The sequence below is a fragment of the Macaca mulatta genome, chromosome 18, assembly GCF_049350105.2.
Source record: "Macaca mulatta isolate MMU2019108-1 chromosome 18, T2T-MMU8v2.0, whole genome shotgun sequence".
NCBI classification, from domain to species: domain Eukaryota; kingdom Metazoa; phylum Chordata; class Mammalia; order Primates; family Cercopithecidae; genus Macaca; species Macaca mulatta.
Window position 1 is genome coordinate 33,885,260 of NC_133423.1, and position 20,087 is coordinate 33,905,346.

Genomic DNA, 20,087 nt, shown 5'->3' on the forward strand with positions numbered 1-20,087 from the left:
ACTCTGTGAGACGATTTCAAAAAACACAAAGAAGTTTGTCACAGAGCTTCTTTCTCTTTGTTATCGGAGGATATTTCCTTTGGCCATATAGTGTTCTAAGGGATCCGAAATATCTCTTCTCAGATTCCACAGAAATAAAGCTAGCCAAGAGATCCAAGAAATACAGATGAAACTCTGTGAGATGAATTAACAGAACACTAAGCAGTTTCTCAGAAAGCTTCTTTCCAGATTTCATCTGAGGATATTTCCTTTTTCACCATAGTCCTCTATGGGCTTCCAAATATCACTTTGCCATTTCCACAATAACTGTCTTAGCGAAAGGCTTCTTGAGGGGAAAGCTGTAACTCTGTGAGATGATTTCAAAGAACACAAAGGAGTTTCTCAGAAAGCTTCTTTCTCTTTGTTATCGGAGGATATTTCCTTTGGCCCTATAGTGTTCTAAGGGATCAGAAATATCTCTTCTCAGATTCCACAGAAATAAAGCTAGCAAAGAGATCCACGAAATACAGATGTAACTCTGTGAGATGAATTAACAGAACACTAAGCAGTTTCTCAGAAAGCTTCTTTCCAGATTTCATCTGAGGATATTTCCTTTTTCACCATGGCCCTCTATGGGCTTCCAAATATCTCTTTGCCAATTCCACAAGAACTGTCTTAGCGAAAGGCTTCTTGAGGGGAAAACTGTAACTCTCTGAGATGATTTCAAAGAACACAAAGAAGTTTGTCAGAGAGCTTCTTTCTCTTTGTTATCGGAGGATATTTCCTTTGGCCCTATAGAGTTCTAAGGGATCCGAAATATCTGTTCTCAGATTTCACAGAAATAAGGCTAGCAAAGAGATCCTCGAAATACAGATGTAACTCTGTGAGATGAATTAACAGAACACTAAGCAGTTTCTCAGAAAGCTTCTTTCCAGATTTCATCTGAGGATATTTCCTTTTTCACCATAGCCCTTTATGGGCTTCCAAATATCACTTTGCCAATTCCACAAGAACTGTCTTAGCGAAAGGCTTCTTGAGGGGAAAGCTGTAATTCTGTCAGTTGATTTCACAGAACACAAAGAAGTTTCTCAGAAAGCTTCTTTCTCTTTGTAATCAGAGGATATTTCCTTTGGCCCTATTGTCTTCTAAGGGATCCAAAATATCTGTTCTCAGATTCCACAGATATAAGGCTAGGAAAGAGATCCACGAAATACAGATGTAACTCTGTGAGATGAATTAACAGAACACCAAGAAGTTTCTCAGAAAACTTCTTTCCAGATTTCATCTGAGGATATTTCCTTTTTCACCATAGCCCTCTATGGGCTTCCAAATATCACTTTGCCAATTACACAAGAACTGTCTTAGCGAAAGGCTTCTTGCAGGGAAAGCTGCAACTCTGTGAGATGATTTCAAAGAACACAAGGAAGTTTCTCAGAAAGCTTCTTTCTCTTTGTTATCGGAGGATATTTCCTTTGGCCCTACAGTGTTCTAAGTGATACGAAATATCTGTTCTCAGATTCCACAGAAATAAAGCTAGGAAAGAGATCCACGAAATACAGATGTAACTCTGTGAGGTGAATTAACAGAACACTAAGCAGTTTCTCAGAAAGCCTCTTTCAAGATTTCATCTGAAGATATTTCCTTTTTCACCATAGCCCTCTATGGGCTTCCAAATATCACTTTGCAAATTCCACAAGAACTGTCTTAGCGAAAGGCTTCTTGAGGGGAAAAATGTAACTCTCTGAGATGATTTCAAAGAACACAAAGAAGTTTGTCAGAGAGCTTCTTTCTCTTTGTTATCGGAGGATATTTCCTTTGGCCCTATAGAGTTCTAAGGGATCCGAAATACCTGTTCTCAGATTTCACAGAAATAAGGCTAGCAAAGAGATCCTCGAAATACAGATGTAACTCTGTGAGATGAATTAACAGAACACTAAGCAGTTTCTCAGAAAGCTTCTTTCCAGATTTCATCTGAGGATATTTCCTTTTTCACCATAGCCCTTTTTGGGCTTCCAAATATCACTTTGCCAATTCCACAAGAACTGTCTTAGCGAAAGGCTTCTTGAGGGGAAAGCTGTAATTCTGTCAGATGATTTCACAGAACACAAAGAAGTTCCTCAGAAAGCTTCTTTCTCTTTGTAATCAGAGGATATTTCCTTTGGCCCTATTGTCTTCTAAGGGATCCAAAATATCTGTTCTCAGATTCCACAGAAATAAGGCTAGCAAAGAGATCCACGAAATACAGATGTAACTCTGTGAGATGAATTAACAGAACACCAAGAAGTTTCTCAGAAAACTTCTTTCCAGATTTCATCTGAGGATATTTCCTTTTTCACCATAGCCTTCTATGGGCTTCCAAATATCACTTTGCGAATTCCACAAGAACTGTCTTAGCGAAAGGCTTTCTGAGGGGAATGCTGTAACTCTGTGAGATGATTTCAAAGAACACAAAGAAGTTTCTCAGAAAGCTTCTTTCTCTTTGTTATCGTAGGATATTTCCTTTGACCCTATAGTGTTCTAAGGGATCCGAAATATGTCTTCTCAGATTCCACAGAAATAAAGCTAGCCAAGAGATCCACGAAATACAGATGAAACTCTGTGAGATGAATTAACAGAACACTAAGCAGTTTCTCAGAAAGCTTCTTTCCAGATTTAATCTGAGGATATTTCCTTTTTCACCATAGCCCTCTATGGGCTTCCAAATATCACTTTGCCATTTCCACAATAACTGTCTTAGCGAAAGGCTTCTTGAGGGGAAAGCTGTAACTCTGTGAGATGATTTCAAAGAACACAAAGGAGTTTCTCAGAAAGCTTCTTTCTCTTTGTTATCGGAGGATATTTCCTTTGGCCCTATAGTGTTCTAAGGGATCCGAAATATCTCTTCTCAGATTCCACAGAAATAAAGCTAGCAAAGAGATCCACGAAATACAGATGTAACTCTGTGAGATGAATTAACAGAACACTAAGCAGTTTCTCAGAAAGCTTCTTTCCAGATTTCCTCTGAGGATATTTCCTTTTTCACCATGGCCCTCTACGGGCTTCCAAATATCTCTTTGCCAATTCCACAAGAACTGTCTTAGCGAAAGGCTTCTTGAGGGGAAAACTGTAACTCTCTGAGATGATTTCAAAGAACACAAAGAAGTTTGTCAGAGAGCTTCTTTCTCTTTGTTATCGGAGGATATTTCCTTTGGCCCTATAGAGTTCTAAGGGATCCGAAATATCTGTTCTCAGATTTCAGAGAAATAAGGCTAGCAAAGAGATCCTCGAAATACAGATGTAACTCTGTGAGATGAATTAACAGAACACTAAGCAGTTTCTCAGAAAGCTTCTTTCCAGATTTCATCTGAGGATATTTCCTTTTTCACCATAGCCCTTTATGGGCTTCCAAATATCACTTTGCCAATTCCACAAGAACTGTCTTAGCGAAAGGCTTCTTGAGGGGAAAGCTGTAATTCTGTCAGATGATTTCACAGAACACAAAGAAGTTTCTCAGAAAGCTTCTTTCTCTTTGTAATCAGAGGATATTTCCTTTGGCCCTATTGTCTTCTAAGGGATCCAAAACATCTGTTCTCAGATTCCACAGAAATAAGGCTAGGAAAGAGATCCACGAAATACAGATGTAACTCTGTGAGATGAATTAACAGAACACCAAGAAGTTTCTCAGAAAACTTCTTTCCAGATTTCATCTGAGGATATTTCCTTTTTCACCGTAGCCCTCTATGGGCTTCCAAATATCACTTTGCCAATTCCACAAGAACTGTCTTAACGAAAGGCTTTCTGAGGGGAATGCTGTAACTCTGTGAGATGATTTCAAAGAACACAAAGAAGTTTCTCAGAAAGCTTCTTTCTCTTTGTTATCGTAGGATATTTCCTTTGACCCTATAGTGTTCTAAGGGATCCGAAATATGTCTTCTCAGATTCCACAGAAATAAAGCTAGCCAAGAGATCCACGAAATACAGATGTAACTCTGAGAGATGAATTAACAGAACACTAAGCAGTTTCTCAGAAAGCTTCTTTCCAGATTTCATCTGAGGATATTTCCTTTTTCACCATAGCCCTCTATGGGCTTCCAAATATCACTTTGCCATTTCCAGAAGAACTGTCTTAGCGAAAGGCTTCTTGAGGGGAAAGCTGTAACTCTGTGAGATGATTTCAAAGAACACAAAGGAGTTTCTCAGAAAGCTTCTTTCTCTTTGTTATCGCAGGATATTTCCTTTGGCCCTATAGTGTTCTAAGGGATCCGAAATATCTCTTCTCAGATTCCACAGAAATAAAGCTAGCAAAGAGATCCACGAAATACAGATGTAACTCTGTGAGATGAATTAACAGAACACTAAGAAGTTTCTCAGAAAGCTTCTTTCCAGATTTCATCTGAGGATATTTCCTTTTTCACCATGGCCCTCTATGGGCTTCCAAATATCTCTTTGCCAATTCCACAAGAACTGTCTTAGCGAAAGGCTTCTTGAGGGGAAAGCTGTAACTCTGTGAGATGATTTCAAAGAACACAAAGAAGTTTGTCAGAGAGCTTCTTTCTCTTTGTTATCGGAGGATATTTCCTTTGGCCCTATAGTGTTCTAAGGGATCCGAAATATCTGTTCTCAGATTCCACAGAAATAAGGCTAGCAAAGAGATCCTCGAAATACAGATGTAACTCTGTGAGATGAATTAACAGAACACTAAGCAGTTTCTCAGAAAGCTTCTTTCCAGATTTCATCTGAGGATATTTCCTTTTTCACTATAGCCCTCTTTGGGCTTCCAAATATCACTTTGCCAATTCCACAAGAACTGTCTTAGCGAAAGGCTTCTTGAGGGGAAAGCTGTAACTCTGTGAGATGATTTCAAAGAACACAAAGAAGTTTCTCAGAAAGCTTCTTTCTCTTTGTTATCGGAGGATATTTCCTTTGGCCCTATAGTTTTCTAAGGGATCCGAAATATCTGTTCTCAGATTCCACATAAATAAAGCTAGCAAAGAGATCCACGAAATACAGATGTAACTCCGTTAGATGAATTAACAGAACACTAAGGAGTTTCTCAGAAAGCTTCTTTCCAGATTTCATCTGAGGATATTTCCTTTATCACCATAGCCCTTTATGGGCTTCCAAATATCACTTTGCCAATTCCACAAGAACTGTCTTACCGAAAGGCTTCTTGAGGGGAAAGCTGTAACTCTGTGAGATGATTTCACAGAACACAAAGAAGTTTCTCAGAAAGCTTCTTTCTCTTTGTTATCGGAGGATATTTCCTATGGCCCTATAGTGTTCTAAGGGATCCGAAATATCTCTTCTCAGATTCCACAGAAATAAAGCTAGCAAAGAGATCCATGAAATACAGATGTAACTCTGTGAGTTGAATTAACAGAACACTAAGAAGTTTCTCAGAAAGCTTCTTTCCAGATTTCGTCTGAGGATATTTCCTTTTTCACCATAGACCTCTATGGGCTTCCAAATATCACTTTGCCAATTCCACAAGAACTGTCTTAGAGAAAGGCTTCTTGAGGGGAAAACTGTAACTCTCTGAGATGATTTCACAGAACACAAAGAAGTATCTCAGAAAGCTTCTTTCTCTTTGTTATCCGAGGATATTTCCTTTGGCCCTATAGTGTTCTAAGGGATCCGAAATATCTGTTCTCAGATTCCACAGAAATAAGGCTAGCAAAGAGATCCAGGAAATACAGATGTAACTCTATGAGATGAATTAACAGAACACAAAGCAGTTTCTCAGAAAGCTTCTTTCCAGATTTCATCTGAGGATATTTCCTTTTTCACCATAGCCCTCTATGGGCTTCAAAATATCACTTTGCCAATTCCACAAGAACTGTCTTAGCGAATGGCTTCTGGAGGGAAAAGCTGTAACTCTGTGAGATGATTTCAAAAACACAAAGAAGTTTCTCAGAAAGCTTCTTTCTCTTTGTTATCGGAGGATATTTCCTTTGGCCCTATAGTGTTCTAAGGGATCCGAAATATCTGTTCTCAGATTCCACAGAAATAAAGCTAGCAAAGAGATCCACGAAATACAGATGTAACTCTGTGAGATGAATTAACGGAACACTAAGCTGTTTGTCAGAAAGCTTCTTTCCAGATTTCCTCTGAGGATATTTCCTTTATCACCATAGCCCTCTATGGGCTTCCAAATATCACTTTGCCAATTCCACAAGAACTGTCTTAGAGAAAGGCTTCTTGAGGAAAAAACTGTAACTCTCTGAGATGATTTCACAGAACACAAAGAAGTTTCTCAGAAAGCTTCTTTCTCTTTGTTATCCGAGGATATTTCCTTTGGCCCTATAGTGTTCTAAGGGATCCGAAATATCTGTTCTCAGATTCCATAGAAATAAAGCTAGCAAAGAGATCCACGAAATACAGATGTAACTCTGTGAGATGACTTAACAGAACACTAAGCAGTTTCTCAGAAAGCTTCTTTCCAGATTTCATCTGAGGATATTTCCTTTTTCACCATAGCCCTCTATGGGCTTCCAAATATCACTTTGCCAATTCCACAAGAACTGTCTTAGCGAAAGGCTTCTTGAAGGGAAAGCTGCAACTCTGTGAGATGATTTCAAAGAACACAAGGAAGTTTCTCAGAAAGCTTCTTTCTCTTTGTTATCGGAGGATATTTCCTTTGGCCCTATAGTGTTCTAAGTGATACGAAATATCTGTTCTCAGATTCCACAGAAATAAAGCTAGCAAAGAGATCCACGAAATACAGATGTAACTCTGTGAGATGAATTAAGAGAACACTAAGAAGTTTCTCAGAAATCTTCTTTCCAGATTTCATCTGAGGATATTTCCTTTTTCACCATAGCCCTCTAAGGGCTTCCAAATATCACTTTGCCAATTCCACAAGAACTGTCTTAGCTAAAGGCTTCTTGAGGGGAAAGGTGTAACTGTGAGACGATTTCAAAAAACACAAAGAAGTTTGTCACAGAGCTTCTTTCTCTTTGTTATCGGAGGATATTTCCTTTGGCCCTACAGTGTTCTAAGGGATCCGAAATGTCTGTTCTCAGATTCCACAGAAATAAAGCTAGCAAAGAGATCCACGAAATACAGATGTAACTCTGTGAGATGAATTAACAGAACACTAAGCAGTTTCTCAAAAGGTTCTTTCAAGATTTCATCTGAAGATATTTCCTTTTTCACCATAGCCCTCTATGGGCTTCCAAATATCACTTTGCCAATTCCACGAGAACTGTCTTAGCGAAAGGCTTCTGGAGTGGAAAGCTGTAACTCTGTGAGATGATTTCACAGAACACAAAGAAGTTTCTCACAAAGCTTCTTTCTCTTTGTTATGGGAGGTTATTTGTTTTGGCCATATAGTGTTATAAGGGATCCCAAATATCTGTTCTCAGATTCCACAGAAATAAGGCTAGCAAAGAGATCCTCGAAATACTGATGTAACTCTGTGAGATGAATTAACAGAACACTAAGCAGTTTCTCAGAAAGCTTCTTTCCAGATTTCATCTGAGGATATTTCCTTTTTCACCATAGCCCTCTATGGGCTTCCAAATATCACTTTGCCATTTCCACAAGAACTGTCTTAGCGAAAGGCTTCTTGAGGGGAAAGCTGTAACTCTGTGAGATGATTTCAAAGAACACAAAGGAGTTTCTCAGAAAGCTTCTTTCTCTTTGTTATCGGAGGATATTTCCTTTGGCCCTATAGTGTTCTAAGGGATCCGAAATATCTGTTCTCAGATTCCACAGAAATAAGGCTAGCAAAGAGATCCACGAAATACAGATGTAACTCTGTGAGATGAATTAACAGAACACTAAGCAGTTTCTCAGAAAGCTTCTTTCCAGATTTCATCTGAGGATATTTCCTTTTTCACCATGGCCCTCTATGGGCTTCCAAATATCTCTTTGCCAATTCCACAAGAACTGTCTTAGCGAAGGCTTCTTGAGGGGAAAGCTGTAACTCTGTGAGATGATTTCACAGAACACAAAGAAATTTCTCACAAAGCTTCTTTCTCTTTGTTATGGGTGGTTATTTGTTTTGGCCATATAGTGTTCTAAGGGATCCGAAATATCTGTTCTCAGATTCCACAGAAATAAGGCTAGCAAGGAGATCCTCGAAATACTGACGTAACTCTGTGAGATGAATTAACAGAACACTAAGCAGTTTCTCAGAAAGCTTCTTTCCGGATTTCATCTGATGATATTTCCTTTTTCACCATAGCCCTCTAAGGGCTTCGAAATATCTCTTTGCCAATTCCACAAGAACTGTCTTAGCGAAAGGCTTCTTGAGGGAAAAGCTGTATCTCTGTGAGATGATTTCAAAGAACACAAAGAAGTTTGTCAGAGAGCTTCTTTCTCTTTGTTATCGGAGGATATTTCCTTTGACCCCATAGTGTTCTTAGGGATCAGAAATATCTGTTGTCAGATTGCACAGAAATAAAGCTAGCAAAGAGATCCACGAAATACCGATGTAACTCTGTGAGATGAATTAACAGAACACTAAGCAGTTTCTCAGAAAGCTTCTTTCCAGATTTCATCTGAGGATATTTCCTTTTTCACCATAGCCCTCTATGGGCTTCCAAATATCACTTTGCCAATTCCTCAATAACTGTCTTAGCGAAAGGCTTCTTGAGGGGAAAGCTGTAACTCTGTGAGACGATTTCAAAAAACACAAAGAAGTTTGTCACAGAGCTTCTTTCTCTTTGTTATCGGAGGATATTTCCTTTGGCCCTATAGTGTTCTAAGGGATCCGAAATATCTCTTCTCAGATTCCACAGAAATAAAGCTAGCAAAGAGATCCACGAAATACAGATGTAACTCTGTGAGATGAATTAACAGAACACTAAGAAGTTTCTCAGAAAGCTTCTTTCCAGATTTCATCTGAGGATATTTCCTTTTTCACCATAGCCCTCTATGGGCTTCCAAATATCACTTTGCCAATTCCACAAGAACTGTCCTAGAGAAAGGCTTCTTGAGGGGAAAACTGTAACTCTCTGAAATGATTTCACAGAACACAAAGAAGTTTCTCAGAAAGCTTCTTTCTCTTTGTTATCCGAGGATATTTCCTTTGGCCCTATAGTGTTCTAAGGGATCCGAAATATCTGTTCTCAGATTCCACAGAAATAAGGCTAGCAAAGAGATCCAGGAAATACAGATGTAACTCTATGAGATGAATTAACAGAACACAAAGCAGTTTCTCAGAAAGCTTCTTTCCAGATTTCATCTGAGGATATTTCCTTTTTCACCATAGCCCTCTAGGGGTTCCAAATATCACTTTGCCAATTCCACAAGAACTGTCTTAGCGAAAGGCTTCTTGAGGGGAAAGCTGTAACTCTGTTAGATGATTTCTAAGAACACAAAGAAATTTCTCAGAAAGCTTCTTTCTCTTTGTTATCGGAGGATATTTCCTTTGACCCTATAGTGTTCTAAGGGATCCGAAATATCTCTTCTCAGATTCCACAGAAATAAAGCTAGCAAAGAGATCCACGAAATACAGATGTAACTCTGTGAGATGAATTAACAGAACACTAAGCAGTTTCTCAGAAAGCTTCTTTCCAGATTTCCTCTGAGGATATTTCCTTTTTCACCATAGCCCTCTATGGGCTTCAAAATATCTCTTTGCCAATTCCACAAGAACTGTCTTAGCGAAAGGCTTCTTGAGGGGAAAGCTGTAACTCTGTGAGATGATTTCAAAGAACACAAAGAAGATTGTCAGAGAGCTTCTTTCTCTTTGTTATCGGAGGATATTTCCTTTGGCCCCATAGTGTTCTTAGGGATCCGAAATATCTGATCTCAGATTGCACAGAAATAAAGCTAGCAAAGAGATCCACGAAATACCGATGTAACTCTGTGAGATGAATTAACAGAACACTAAGCAGTTTCTCAGAAAGCTTCTTTCCAGATTTCATCTGAGGATATATCCTTTTTCACCATAGCCCTCTATGGGCTTCCAAATATCACTTTGCCAATTCCACAAGAACTGTCTTAGCGAAAGGCTTCTTGAAGGGAAAGCTGTAACTCTGTGAGATGATTTCAAAGAACACAAGGAAATTTCTCAGAAAGCCTCTTTCTCTTTGTTATCGGAGGATATTTCCTTTGGCCCTACAGTGTTCTAAGTGATACGAAATATCTGTTCTCAGATTCCACAGAAATAAAGCTAGGAAAGAGATCCATGAAATACAGATGTAACTCTGTGAGGTGAATTAACAGAACACTAAGCAGTTTCTCAGAAAGCCTCTTTCAAGATTTCATCTGAAGATATTTCCTTTTTCACCATAGCCCTCTATGGGCTTCCAAATATCTCTTTGCCAATTCCACAAGAACTGTATTAGCGAAAGGCTTCTTGAGGGGAAAACTGTAACTCTCTGAGATGATTTCAAAGAACACAAAGAAGTTTGTCAGAGAGCTTCTTTCTCTTTGTTATCGGAGGATATTTCCTTTGGCCCTATAGAGTTCTAAGGGATCCGAAATATCTGTTCTCAGATTTCACAGAAATAAGGCTAGCAAAGAGATCCTCGAAATACAGATGTAACTCTGTGAGATGAATTAACAGAACACTAAGCAGTTTCTCAGAAAGCTTCTTTCCAGATTTCATCTGAGGATATTTCCTTTTTCACCATAGCCCTTTATGGGCTTCCAAATATCACTTTGCCAATTCCACAAGAACTGTCTTAGCGAAAGGCTTCTTGAGGGGAAAGGGGTAACTCTGTCAGATGATTTCACAGAACACAAAGAAGTTTCTCAGAAAGCTTCTTTCTCTTTGTAATCAGAGGATATTTCCTTTGGCCCTATTGTCTTCTAAGGGATCCAAAATATCTGTTCTCAGATTCCACAGAAAAAGGCTAGCAAAGAGATCCACGAAATACAGATGTAACTCTGTGAGATGAATTAACAGAACACCAAGAAGTTTCTCAGAAAACTTCTTTCCAGATTTCATCTGAGGATATTTCCTTTTTCACCATAGCCCTCTATGGGCTTCCAAATATCACTTTGCCAATTCCACAAGAACTGTCTTAGCGAACGGCTTTCTGAGGGGAATGCTGTAACTCTGTGAGATGATTTCAAAGAACACAAAGAAGTTTCTCAGAAAGCTTCTTTCTCTTTGTTATCGTAGGATATTTCCTTTGACCCTAGAGTGTTCTAAGGGATTCGAAATATCTCTTCTCAGATTCCACAGAAATAAAGCTAGCCAAGAGATCCACGAAATACAGATGAAACTCTGTGAGATGAATTAACAGAACACTAAGCAGTTTCTCAGAAAGCTTCTTTCCAGATTTCATCTGAGGATATTTCCTTTTTCACCATAGCCCTCTATGGGCTTCCAAATATCACTTTGCCATTTCCACAAGAACTGTCTTAGCGAAAGGCTTCTTGAGAGGAAAGCTGTAACTCTGTGAGATGATTTCAAAGAACACAAAGGAGTTTCTCAGAAAGCTTCTTTCTCTTTGTTATCGGAGGATATTTCCTTTGGCCCTATAGTGTTCTAAGGGATCCGAAATATCTCTTCTCAGATTCCACAGAAATAAAGCTAGCAAAGAGATCCAAGAAATACAGATGTAACTCTGTGAGATGAATTAACAGAACACTAAGCAGTTTCTCAGAAAGCTTCTTTCCAGATTTCATCTGAGGATATTTCCTTTTTCACCATGGCCCTCTATGGGCTTCCAAATATCTCTTTGCCAATTCCACAAGAACTGTCTTAGCGAAAGGCTTCTTGAGGGGAAAGCTGTAACTCTGTGAGATGATTTCAAAGAACACAAAGAAGTTTGTCAGAGAGCTTCTTTCTCTTTCTTATCGGAGGATATTTCCTTTGGCCCTATAGTGTTCTAAGGGATCCGAAACATCTGTTCTCAGATTCCACAGAAATAAGGCTAGCAAAGAGATCCAGGAAATACAGATGTAACTCTATGAGATGAATTAACAGAACACTAAGGATTTTCTCAGAAAGCTTCTTTCCAGATTTCATCTGAGGATATTTCCTTTTTCACCATATCCCTCTATGGGCTTCCAAATATCACTTTGCCAATTCCACAAGAACTGTCTTAGCGAAAGGCTTCTGGAGGGGAAAGCTGTAACTCTGTGAGATGATTTCAAAAACACAAAGAAGTTTCTCAGAAAGCTTCTTTCTCTTTGTTATCGGAGGATATTTCCTTTGGCCCTATAGTGTTCTAAGGGATCCGAAATATCTGTTCTCAGATTCCACAGAAATAAAGCTAGCAAAGAGATCCACGAAATACAGATGTAACTCTGTGAGATGAATTAACGGAACACTAAGCTGTTTGTCAGAAAGCTTCTTTCCAGATTTCATCTGAGGATATTTCCTTTTTCACCATAGCCCTCTATGGGCTTCCAAATATCACTTTGCCATTTCCACAAGAACTGTCTTAGCGAAAGGCTTCTTGAGGGGAAAGCTGTAACTCTGTGAGATTATTTCAAAAAACACAAAGAAGTTTCTCACAAAGCTTCTTTCTCTTTGTTATCGGAGGATATTTCCTTTGGCCCTATAGTGTTCTTAGCGATCCGAAATATCTCTTCTCAGATTCCACACAAATAAAGCTAGCAAAGAGATCCACGAAATACAGATGAAACTCTGTGAGATGAACTAACAGAACACTAAGCAGTTTCTCAGAAAGCTTCTTTCCAGATTTCATCTGAGGATATTTCCTTTTTCACCATAGCCCTCCATGGGCTTCCAAATATCACTTTGCCAATTCCACAAGAACTGTCTTAGCGACAGACTTCTTGAAGGGAAAGCTGCAACTCCGTGAGATGATTTCAAAGAACACAAAGAAGTTTCTCAGAAAGCTTCTTTCTCTTTGTTATCGTAGGATATTTCCTTTGGCCCTATAGTGTTCTAAGGGATCCGAAATATCTGTTCTCAGATTCCACAGAAATAAAGCTAGCAAAGAGATCCACGAAATAAAGATGTAACTCTGTGAGATGAATTAACAGAACACTAAGCAGTTTCTCAGAAAGCTTCTTTCCAGATTTCATCTGAGGATATTTCCTTTATCACCATAGCCCTCTATGGGCTTCCAAATATCACTTTGCCAATTCCACAAGAACTGTCTTAGCGAAAGGCTTCTGGAGGGGAAAGCTGTAACTCTGTGAGATGATTTCAAAAACACAAAGAAGTTTCTCAGAAAGCTTCTTTCTCTTTGTTATCGGAGGATATTTCCTTTGGCCCTATTGTGTTCTAAGGGATCCGAAATATCTGTTCTCAGATTCCACAGAAATAAAGGTAGCAAAGAGATCCACGAAATACAGATGTAACTCTGTGAGATGAATTAACGGAACACTAAACTGTTTGTCAGAAAGCTTCTTTCCAGATTTCCTCTGAGGATATTTCCTTTTTCACCATAGCCCTCTAAGGGCTTCCAAATATCACTTTGCCATTTCCAAAAGAACTGTCTTAGCGAAAGGCTTCTGGAGTGGAAAGCTGTAACTCTGTGAGATGATTTCACAGAACACAAAGAAGTTTCTCACAAAGCTTCTTTCTCTTTGTTATGGGAGGTTATTTGTTTTGGCCATATAGTGTTATAAGGGATCCCAAATATCTGTTCTCAGATTCCACAGAAATAAGGCTAGCAAAGAGATCCTCGAAATTCTGAAGTAACTCTGTGAGATGAATTAACAGAACACTAAGCAGTTTCTCAGAAAGCTTCTTTCCAGATTTCATCTGAGGATATTTCCTTTTTCACCATAGCCCTCCGTGGGCTTCCAAATATCACTTTGCCATTTCCACAAGAACTGTCTTAGACAAAGGCTTCTTGAGGGGAAAGCTGTAACTCTGTGAGATGATTTCCAAGAACACAAAGAAGTTTCTCAGAAAGCTTCTTTCTCTTTGTTATCGGAGGATATTTCCTTTGGCCCTATAGTGTTCTAAGGGATCGGAAATATCTCTTCTCAGATTCCACAGAAATAAAGCTAGCAAAGAGATCCAGGAAATACAGATGTAACTCTGTGAGATGAAATAACAGAACACTAAGCAGTTTCTCAGAAAGCTTCTTTCCAGATTTCATCTGAGGATATTTCCTTTTTCACCATAGCCCTCTATGGGCTTCCAAATATCTCTTCGCCAATTCCACAAGAACCGTCTTAGCGAAAGGCTTCTTGAGGGGAAAGCTGTAACTCTGTGAGATGATTTCAAAGAACACAAAGAAGTTTTTCAGAGAGCTTCTTTCTCTTTGTTATCGGAGGATATTTCCTTTGGCACTATAGTGTTCTAAGGGTTCTGAAATATCTGTTCTCAGATTTCACAGAAATAAGTCTAGGAAGGAGATCCTCGAAAAACAGATGTAACTCTGTGAGATGAATTAACAGAACACTAAGCAGTTTCTCAGAAAGCTTCTTTCCAGATTTCATCTGAGGATATTTCCTTTTTCACTATAGCCCTCTATGGGCTTCCAAATATCACTTTGCCAATTCCACAAGAACTGTCTTAGCGAAAGGCTTCTTGAGGGGAAAACTGTAACTCTGTGAGATGATTTCAAAGAACACAAAGAAGTTTCTCAGAAAGCTTCTTTCTCTTTGTTATCGGAGGATATTTCCTTTGGCCCTATAGTTTTCTAAGGGATCCGAACTATCAGTTCTCAGATTCCACAGAAATAAAGCTAGCAAAGAGATCCACGAAATACAGATGTAACTCCGTTAGATGATTTAACAGAACACTAAGGAGTTTCTCAGAAAGCTTCTTTCCAGATTTCATCTGAGGATATTTCCTTTATCACCATAGACCTTTATGGGTTTCCAAATATCACTTGGCCAATTCCACAAGAACTGTCTTAGCGAAAGCCTTCTTGAGGGGAAAGCTGTAACTCTGTGAGATGATTTCACAGAACACAAAGAAGTTTCTCAGAAAGTTTCTTTCTCTTTGTAATCAGAGGATATTTCCTTTGGCCCTATTTTCTTCTAAGGGATCCAAAATATCTGTTCTCAGATTCCACAGAAATAAGGCTAGCAAAGAGATCCACGAAATACAGATGTAACTCTGTGAGATGAATTAACAGAACACTAAGCAGTTTCTCAGAAAACTTCCTTCCAGATTTCATCTGAGGATATTTCCTTTTTCACCGTAGCCCTCTATGGGCTTCCAAATATCACTTTGCCAATTCCACAAGAACTGTCTTAGCGAAAGGCTTCTTGAAGGGAATGCTGTAACTCTGTGAGATGATTTCAAAGGACAAAGAAGTTTCTCAGAAAGCTTCTTTCTCGTTGTTATCGTAGGATATTTACTTTGGCCCCATAGTGTTCTAAGGGATCCGAAATATCTCTTCTCAGATTCCACAGAAATAAAGCTAGCAAAGAGATCCACGAAATACAGATGAAACTCCGTGAGATGAATTAACAGAACACTAAGCAGTTTCTCAGAAAGCTTCTTTCCAGATTTCATCTGAGGATATTTCCTTTTTCACCATAGCCCTCCATGGGCTTCCAAATATCACTTTGCCAATTCCACAAGAACTGTCTTAGCGAAAGGCTTCTTGAAGGGAAAGCTGCAACTCCGTGAGATGATTTCAAAGAACACAAAGAAGTTTCTCAGAAAGCTTCTTTCTCTTTGTTATCGGAGGATATTTCCTTTGGCCCTATAGTGTTCTAAGGGATCCGAAATATCTGTTCTCAGATTCCACAGAAATAAAGCTAGCAAAGAGATCCACGAAATACAGATGTAACTCTGTGAGATGAATTAACAGAACACTAAGCAGTTTCTCAGAAAGCTTCTTTCCAGGTTTCATCTGAGGATATTTCCTTTTTCACCATAGCCCTCTATGGGCTTACAAATATCACTTTGCCAATTCCACAAGAACTGTCTTAGCGAAAGGCTTCTTGAAGGGAAAGCTGCAACTCTGTGAGATGATTTCAAAGAACACAAGGAAGTTTCTCAGAAAGCTTCTTTCTCTTTGTTATCGGAGGATATTTCCATTGGCCCTATAGTGTTCTAAGTGATACGAAATATCTGTTCTCAGATTCCACAGAAATAAAGCTAGCAAAGAGATCCACGAAATACAGATGTAACTCTGTGAGATGAATTAACAGAACACTAAGAAGTTTCTCAGAAAGATTCTTTCCAGATTTCATCTGAGGATATTTCCTTTTTCACCATAGCCCTCTATGGGCTTCCAAATATCACTTTGCCAATTCCACAAGAACTGTCTTAGCGAAAGGCTTCTTGAGGGGAACGGTGTAACTCTGTGAGACGATTTCAAAAACTCAAAGAAGTTTGTCACAGAGCTTCTTTCTCCTTGTTATCGGAGGATATTTCCTTTGGCCCTATAGTGTTCTAAGGGATCCGAAATGTCTGTTCTCAGATTCCACAGAAATAAAGCTAGCAAAGAGATCCACGAAATACAGATGTAACTCTGTGAGATGAATTAACAGAACACTAAGCAGTTTCTCAGAAATCTTCTTTCAAGATTTCATCTGAAGATATTTCCTTTTTCACCATAGCCCTCTATGGGCTTCCAAATATCACTTTGCCAATTCCACAAGAACTGTCTTAGCGAAAGGCTTCTGGAGTGGAAAGCTGTAACTCTGTGAGATGATTTCACAGAACACAAAGAAGTTTCCCACAAAGCTTCTTTCTGTTTGTTATGGGTGGTTATTTGTTTTGGCCATATAGTGTTCTAAGGGATCCGAAATATCTGTTCTCAGATTCCACAGAAATAAGGCTAGCAAAGAGATCCTCGAAATACTGATGTAACTCTGTAAGATGAATTAACAGAACACTAAGCAGTTTCTCAGAAAGCTTCTTTCCAGATTTCATCTGAGGATATTTCCTTTTTCACCATAGCCCTCTATGGGCTTCCAAATATCTCTTTGCCAATTCCACAAGAACTGTCTTAGCGAAAGGCTTCTTGAGGGGAAAGCTGTAACTCTGTGAGATGATTTCAAAGAACACAAAGAAGTTTGTCAGAGAGCTTCTTTCTCTTTGTTATCGGAGGATATTTCCTTTGGCCCCATAGTGTTCTTAGGGATCCGAAATATCTGTTCTCAGATTGCACAGAAATAAAGCTAGCAAAGAGATCCATGAAATACAGATGTTACTCTGTGAGATGAATTAACAGAACACTAAGCAGTTTCTCAGAAAGCTTCTTTCCAGATTTCATCGGAGGATATTTCCTTTTTCACCATAGCCCTCTATGGGCTTCCAAATATCTCTTTGCCAATTCCACAAGAACCGTCTTAGCGATAGGCTTCTTGAGGGGAAAGCTGTAACTCTGTGAGATGATTTCAAAGAACACAAAGAAGTTTGTTAGAGAGCTTCTTTCTCTTTGTTATCGGAGGATATTTCCTTTGGCACTATAGCGTTCTAAGGGATAAGAAATATCTGTTCTCAGATTTCACAGAAATAAGTCTAGGAAGGAGATCCTCGAAAAACAGATGTAACTCTGTGAGATGAATTAACAGAACACTAAGCAGTTTCTCAGAAAGCTTCTTTCCAGATTTCATCTGAGGATATTTCCTTTTTCACTATAGCCCTCTATGGGCTTCCAAATATCACTTTGCCAATTCCACAAGAACTGTCTTAGCGAAAGGCTTCTTGAGGGGAAAACTGTAACTCTGTGAGATGATTTCAAAGAACACAAAGAAGTTTCTCAGAAAGCTTCTTTCTCTTTGTTATCGGAGGATATTTCCTTTGGCCCTATAGTGTTCTAAGGGATCCGAAATATCTGTTCTCAGATTCCACAGAAATAAAGCTAGCAAAGAGATCCACGAAATACAGATGTAACTCCGTTAGATGATTTAACAGAACACTAAGGAGTTTCTCAGAAAGCTTCTTTCCAGATTTCATCTGAGGATATTTCCTTTATCACCATAGACCTTTATGGGCTTCCAAATATCACTTTGCCAATTCCACAAGAACTCTCTTAGCGAAAGGCTTCTTGAGGGGAAAGCTGTAACTCTGTGAGATGATTTCAAAGAACACAAAGAAGTTTGTCAGAGAGCTTCTTTCTCTTTCTTATCGGAGGATATTTCCTTTGGCCCTATAGTGTTCTAAGGGATCCGAAATATCTGTTCTCAGATTCCACAGAAATAAGGCTAGCAAAGAGATCCTCGAAATACAGATGTAACTCTGTGAGATGAATTAACAGAACACTAAGCAGTTTCTCAGAAAGCTTCTTTCCAGATTTCAACTGAGTATATTTCCTTTTTCACTATAGCCCTCTTTGGGCTTCCAAATATCACTTTGCCAATTCCACAAGAACTGTCTTAGCGAAAGGCTTCTTGAGGGGAAAGCTGTAATTCTGTGAGATGATTTCAAGAACACAAAGAAGTTTCTCAGAAAGCTTCTTTCTCTTTGTTATCGGAGGATATTTCCTTTGGCCCTATAGTTTTCTAAGGGATCCGAAATATCTGTTCTCAGATTCCACATAAATAAAGCTAGCAAAGAGATCCACGAAATACAGATGTAACTCCGTTAGATGAATTAACAGAACACTAAGGAGTTTCTCAGAAAGCTTCTTTCCAGATTTCATCTGAGGATATTTCCTTTATCACCATAGCCCTTTATGGGCTTCCAAATATCACTTTGCCAATTCCACAAGAACTGTCTTAGCGAAAGGCTTCTTGAGGGGAAAGCTGTAACTCTGTGAGATGATTTCACAGAACACAAAGAAGTTTCTCAGAAAGCTTCTTTCTCTTTGTTATCGGAGGATATTTCCTTTGGCCCTATAGTGTTCTAAGGGATCCGAAATGTCTGTTCTCAGATTCCACAGAAATAAGGCTAGCAAAGAGATCCAGGAAATACAGATGTAACTCTATGAGATGAATTAACAGAACACTAAGGATTTTCTCAGAAAGCTTCTTTCCAGATTTCATCTGAGGATATTTCCTTTTTCACCATATCCCTCTATGGGCTTCCAAATATCACTTTGCCAATTCCACAAGAACTGTCTTAGCGAAAGGCTTCTGGAGGGGAAAGCTGTAACTCTGTGAGATGATTTCAAAAACACAAAGAAGTTTCTCAGAAAGCTTCTTTCTCTTTGTTATCGGAGGATATTTCCTTTGGCCCTATAGTGTTCTAAGGGATCCGAAATATCTTTTCTCAGATTCCACAGAAATAAAGCTAGCAAAGAGATCCACGAAATACAGATGTAACTCTGTGAGATGAATTAACGGAACACTAAGCTGTTTGTCAGAAAGCTTCTTTCCAGATTTCATCTGAGGATATTTCCTTTTTCACCATAGCCCTCTATGGGTTTCCAAATATAACTTTGCCATTTCCACAAGAACTGTCTTAGCGAAAGGCTTCTTGAGGGGAAAGCTGTAACTCTGTGAGATTATTTCAAAAAACACAAAGAAGTTTCTCACAAAGCTTCTTTCTCTTTGTTATCGGAGGATATTTCCTTTGGCCCTATAGTGTTCTTAGCGATCCGAAATATCTCTTCTCAGATTCCACAGAAATAAAGCTAGCAAAGAGATCCACGAAATACAGATGAAACTCTGTGAGATGAACTAACAGAACACTAAGCAGTTTCTCAGAAAGCTTCTTTCCAGATTTCATCTGAGGATATTTCCTTTTTCACCATAGCCCTCTAAGGCCTTCCAAATATCACTTTGCCATTTCCACAAGAACTGTCTTAGCGAAAGGCTTCTGGAGTGGAAAGCTGTAACTCTGTGAGATGATTTCACAGAACACAAAGAAGTTTCTCACAAAGCTTCTTTCTCTTTGTTATGGGAGGTTATTTGTTTTGGCCATATAGTGTTATAAGGGATCCCAAATATCTGTTCTCAGATTCCACAGAAATAAGGCTAGCAAAGAGATCCTCGAAATTCTGAAGTAACTCTGTGAGATGAATTAACAGAACACTAAGCAGTTTCTCAGAAAGCTTCTTTCCAGATTTCATCTGAGGATATTTCCTTTTTCACCATAGCCCTCCGTGGGCTTCCAAATATCACTTTGCCATTTCCACAAGAACTGTCTTAGACAAAGGCTTCTTGAGGGGAAAGCTGTAACTCTGTGAGATGATTTCCAAGAACACAAAGAAGTTTCTCAGAAAGCTTCTTTCTCTTTGTTATCGGAGGATATTTCCTTTGGCCCTATAGTGTTCTAAGGGATCGGAAATATCTCTTCTCAGATTCCACAGAAATAAAGCTAGCAAAGAGATCCAGGAAATACAGATGTAACTCTGTGAGATGAAATAACAGAACACTAAGCAGTT